Source organism: Lolium rigidum, chromosome 7 (assembly GCF_022539505.1).
Source record: "Lolium rigidum isolate FL_2022 chromosome 7, APGP_CSIRO_Lrig_0.1, whole genome shotgun sequence".
NCBI classification, from domain to species: Eukaryota; Viridiplantae; Streptophyta; class Magnoliopsida; order Poales; family Poaceae; genus Lolium; species Lolium rigidum.
The window spans coordinates 290,269,730-290,275,871 of record NC_061514.1 but is presented as its reverse complement, the minus strand read 5'-3'; positions in this window follow the sequence as shown (position 1 = coordinate 290,275,871).

Genomic DNA, 6,142 nt, shown 5'->3' with positions numbered 1-6,142 from the left:
GATGACTCGAGTAGCATCGACAGCTCCAACTTCATTGATATATCCACTATCAGGCAAGGTCACCAACGAAAGATGAAGCGCCCAACCCAGTTAATTGGGAATTAAAATATCATCAGGTTTATGCCATTGAGAGAAACAAGTCGCGATCAGAGGAGACACGCAGGTTTTCGACGAATTAAATCCAGAGGTTTGGATCCCTTCCACTTAAGGAGAGGCTTCCAAGGCTGGAATATGCCTGTCCCACACCACGGTCGTGTTCAACTCAGCTGCGCAGTATGTAGACAGAGCCGCGAGAGCTATGGATGGTTCCACACATGTATCAATGTTTCGGTTAATACAATTATAGCATGGTATATAAACATTTATCATAAACATAAAGATATATAATAACCACTTTTATTATTGCCTCTTGGGCATATCTCGAACACCTACACCACGTGTTAGGGTTCAACTTCCACAAGCAGCATGGGATAGAGCCGTGAGATCTATGGATGGTTCAGAACCAATGGCGACAACCGCTACGGCGGAAGAATTGCAAGCATACCAATATAGGCTCGCCCGAGCTGGAAGAGAATTGGAAAAATAGACAGCTGCTCTGAATAGAAGAAGGGAGGCGGCTTCCGCATCAAGCGAGGCTAAGAGCGGAGTTAAGTCGACGATCGGGAACTTCGGGAGATAGTCATAGAGAAGCTCGAAGGAGAGCAAGATCTCGAGCTGCAAAACATACACGAGCGAGAAAGAGACTTTAATTCAAAACCTCGATATGTCTTTTATGTCAATCGACACGAGGGGGAATATTATTCCAAAAACACGGAAGCGGGATACATGGAAACGCAAGCTTTCATCCTAGCGTCCGAGGCTACCTCCGGAGATCCAAGAGAAGCGTTGTATAACATGGCCATGGCAGGATGTGGAGCCATGGGAGCGGCGTTCGCAGCTACACCTCCGGAAGGAGGCTGCAAGGCACAATAGTCCGCGACCTCTTGCAGCAGTGCAAGATCCACCGAGAGCAAGTGGAGTCAGAGACACAGCGACTCAGGCCAGGGTGGATAGAGCGCGACAAGATAGAAGGGAACATCGGTATTCACCGGAAGTTGCTGCAGAAGATATGTGTGGACTACCGTGTTTTACGAGACGAGTTCGAAAAACTCGAGTCCCGTTAGGATTTAAGTTACCCGATAGTTTAAAGAAATTCGATGGCCTGCAAGATCCCGAGGATTGGCTAGTCGACTACCTTGAGACAGTAAAATTGATAGGTGGAACCAGAGCAACAGCCATGCAGAGCATTCAAATACACCTGAGCGGGGCCGCAAGATCCTGGATAAAGAAGCTCCCTCCGGGATCCATCGACAGCTGGGATAGTTTTGAGGAGGTGTTCATCAAGAACTTCCGATCAACCTGCAAAAAACCGGCATCACTAGAAGAGTTGATATCGTGTCGACAAAAGCATGATGAATCAATGAGAAAATACATCCAAAGGTGGAACATCATCAAAAATTCAACAGAGAATATATCTGACGAGAGAGCAATAGATGCGTTTGTGGCAGGAATTCGGCGAGGAGATTTTGTCGAAGACTTGGGGAGAACTAACCCAAGGACAGTGTTAGCATTGATGGAGATAGCAAACAGATGGGCAGACGGAGAAGATGCTGTTCACAATAAGCGACACAAGTCACCGGAGGAGGACCGTAGTCGGAACTTTCAAAATAGAAGATGATTTTCTCGACAATTCTCGAGCTACGATGCTCCTGGCCAAATATCGGCTGGGTTTCGGGGAAACACTGGAGGAAACAATAGAGATGAATATCAAAGGAGTAACGAGCAGCGAGGCGACAATAGAGATGACTCTCGAAACAACAGGCAAAATAGCGGGTCAAGGTTTCAGAGACCTTTTGTAACTCCCGAAGATATGATGAACGGGCCATGCCAGATGCATTTTTATCTCGACAACAATGGGAAAAGACAGTCAGGACATCTGCAGAAGGACTGTCGCAATTTTCAAGCAATGCTGCGGGTTGCAGGGATAGCCAATGCTCAAGCAACAAATAGAAACCCCTAGGGGCCCAGGAGTGAGATCCACTTACCACCTCCTCCCGCGATCACGGACGAAAATCGACACCAGCTCAGAATAGCGGCAGCACCACCGCCACCTCCATATGTTGATCCCAACTCCAATGGGGCGGTCTCGATGATTCAGAAAGCTAGGCCATCTAATAGGGCTCAGAAGGTAATCTCGCGGCATGTTCATGGCAGAGAAGATGCCTCCACCAACGATATAGTACTTAAATTGGTCGGGACAGGACATTGGCTTCACAATTGCGGATCACCCGCAGCAAGTTCCTCGACCGGGGCAGTCAGCACTTATCTTACCAGCGGTGATCGCATGATTCGACGTATCTCGAGTTTTCATAGATGGAGGCAGCAGTTTAAACCTTATGTATGCAGATACACTAAGGAAGATGAACATATCCCTGGCAAATCTAAAACCAACTGACACGCGTTTCCATGGAATTACACCAGAGAAGCCGAGTTATCTGTTGGGAAGGATCAATCTCGACGTTCAGTTTGTGTTGTGACCTCACCTGAAAAAGTGAGAGTCCCTGTGCAACAGTGCTAGTCCCGGATCGAACTGCTAGCACACACAGTTTAAGATGAAATACCAAGTAGCAAAGGTCTTCATTACAACGTAAGATCCAGCGGAAATAAAATGGTTCGATACAAGTTGCATAGCTCTCGGGCTAGCGCAAATTCAGAGTTTAAAGCGGCAAGGAAAACATAAAGCATGGAGCCATCTTCCTTCATGAAGCCACGAGCGGACATGTTGGGCAAAGACTCGTGAACCTAAACAAACATCTTCAGCTAGAGAAGTAACCTGCAACATAAAACGTTACAGCCCGAAGGTCAATACATTTGGAATTGTATTGGCAAGATGAAACTATGGTGGACACAAGTGGCAACCTAACACTTAAGTGCACATTTGGGTGGTAGAGCTCAGGCATATTTGCATAAAGCCAATTTTATCCTATCATTTGACAAATCATTTTCTTTCATACTAATTAAGCGGTACCATTGATAGACATCAATGAACACGGACACCACCGATAGACATCGGTGAGCCACGACACCACCAGATAGACATCGGTGAGCCTTCCTATTTCATATGATCAACTTGGTTTGGGCGACCTACCCCTGCGGACACGAGACCATAGACATGGCACGGGACACGCTAGCCGATAGTCACTTGCACCAATAGTCATATTCCCTGTTCACCCATCAAGTTTTATTTAAGAAATTGGAATGAGGAGATCTTCGAACAGGGATCCTTGTCGGTTCGCTCAAATTGTCCGTAACCAGGGGACACGGCTAAGTACTTAGTTTTAACACTCTGCGAGAGGTTGTACAAATTTACCCACATGACCTAGTACTGTTCTTCTTCCATGATGCACATTTTGCTCAAATGGACGAGATGTTGACTAGGACGAGACTTTTCCGAAGTGATCACCCGAGACCTTTCTCTACGGACCCGCTCCAACCTACATTCCCCTACATCATCATGTCGCGTAGGGCCCGGGTTCTCACAACATACTCCATCAAGCCGAGCCCATATTAGCATGTGGCCGTACGGTAGCTAATGAGCAAGGTTGTCTACAATCTCTTTGTTCCTGGGTGGCCGTCCACAAGTGCGATGCACACGACCGCCATAGACATGACTCCGGTGCAACCACTCAACATAAACCGAGCAATACCAATTCCACCCAGGTAGTTCATTAAACTTAGTTGTTTTCCATAACTCACTAGCAAAATCATTTCATAGCATAGCTGAGCAACAACTAAATTTAATGGCGACAAAGTAAATCAAGTAGGGGTAGCTAGACTCATCGGGATTGCATAGCAAAGCATAGAACCCTACACATGTATACTACAAAAATCTCTACTGTGCATAGATAAAAACTGGGACTTTTGGTGTGTGTCACTTGCCTGGATAAGGTGGAGAGTTGGCACAATCTTCACAAGCACAACCGTTGCAATCGGCACAATCACAATCTACAATCCGATAACATTGCACCATAAGCACAATGCAAGACACAAATGCACAAACATAGACATGAGATGCATATGAGGTTTACACAAGTGCACTTCATTTATTGTTCTCTGGTTGTAACTATATGCATGATGTCATGGTCAAGTTTTATGGTTGGTTGGATTATTGCGAACCATCTATGTCGCACTAGCGAAGGGCAACTACCATTAATTGAAAATGGTGTTTTGGTACAGTAGACAAATGATGATTTTGGTACTACTGGACAGAGGGTTCTATTTGCGAGCATACGCAAAAGGAATCACTCGAAAAGAGTGTGTAGATCTCATTTTACGGGTATAGTACTCCGATTAGGCATATAAATATGATTGATTTTCAAAGTTCTGCAAGTTCACATTTTATGGTTCTATAATGTTCCTTGTATTTTTAGGATCCCAACGGTATATAATTTGTAAATTTTGGACAAGCGGCCTCTGGTTATGATTTTTGCAAGACGCGGACTATCGAAAATCGAATTAAACGAGATCTAGGGTGGACGCTGGACAAGTGGCGTGCTGCTATTTATCGATACCTCTTCGCGCGGATCAGCTCCATTAGCCATTGGATCTAACTAAAACGCACGGCCTGGATCTGTTTACAGAAAAGGAAAAGAATAAAAGGAAAAAGGGGTGGACCTAGGTGGCGGCTGAGGTGGCGATGACGAGGCGAGGACGTGGCGATGACGTGGTCGCCGGCGTGAGGGAGTTGGCCGGCGCGGCCTGGTGACGACGACGGCTACAGGTTCCCGGCGTCCTCCGTCCTAGCAGAAACGTGGACGAGCTCGGGCTCGGCGGGACAGGGGCGCAGGTGGTGGCGGCGCGGGCTAAAGCTCCCTCGGGTGCCCGTGGCGTGCGGCCGGAGGCGGCGGCGGCTGAGCTCGCTCCGGCGAGCAATCAGCGCAGCCTGGCGGCGTCTTGGGAGAGGGGGAGTGGGGGAATTGGAAGAGGAGGGGCGGGGCTATAAGGGGGCGGCCTCGAACGGGTTGGGGCGCGAGGTGGGGAAGGGGGGATCGTGGGCGGGGAGGTGCAGTACGTCTACGTGCGTGCCTGGGAGGAGCGGGGCTGGAGGTTGAGGACGATCGTGGGGTGGGGCCCACGGCGCGTGCGTGCGTGCGGTTGGGGGCGAGCAGGCGGCCAGATGGGGGCGGCCCAGGGGAAAGGAGAAAGGGGGCGCGGGGAGGCCTGGTGCGGCTGGGCCGGCGGCTGCCTGGGTCGGCCCAGTCGGCCGCTTCTTTTTTTTTGTTTCTTCTTCTTCTTTTCTTTTTCTTTCTCTTATTTGAATATGTATTTGAGCACTCAAAAATAGTCGGAAAAATATGAATAAAATATTGTTGGATTCCTTGTGAAAATTCCATCACTATGAGACAAATTCTAAAGCAAAATAAAATCCTTTATGAAAGTCAAAATTGGCATACATGCCTATGTGGCTATATCGCCATTTTGGGGTTCGGGGTTTTGAAACGAATTTGAAATTGGATTTTTCCTATAAATGCAATGATGACATGATGCTTATGAATGCAATGCATGAAGTTTAAAATTTTGAAATTTGGGATGTTACAGTTTGGGACCCGAGAAAACTACAAGATAGAAATGTTGGAGTTCGAAGTTGTGGATTTCCCATCGCAGTATCACGCCTTGTTGGGACGGCCAGCATATGCCAGGTTTATGGCAGTGCCACACTATACATACTTGTTATGGAGGTTACCTGGACCTAAGGGACCAATCACAGTCAAAGGAAGTTTCGCGCTAGCCGATAAATGTGACAAGGATTTCCATCGATTATCAGAAACTTTTGGGATGCAAGCAGAGTACATGGCGTCAAGGCTTACGACTGATTATGATGTGCTGCCAGATGTAGGGAGACCTAACAAGGAACCAACTTTCAACACTACAAAAGATTCCAAGGAGGTGCAGATCCACCCGACAGATCCAAAGAAAACGACGTCCATCGCGACAAATCATGGACCTCGCATAGGAAAGCGCGCTCGTCGAGTTCCTCCGTGAGCACTGGAAAATCTTCGCATGGTGTCCAGCTGACATGCCAGGAGTACCCAGAGAACTTGTC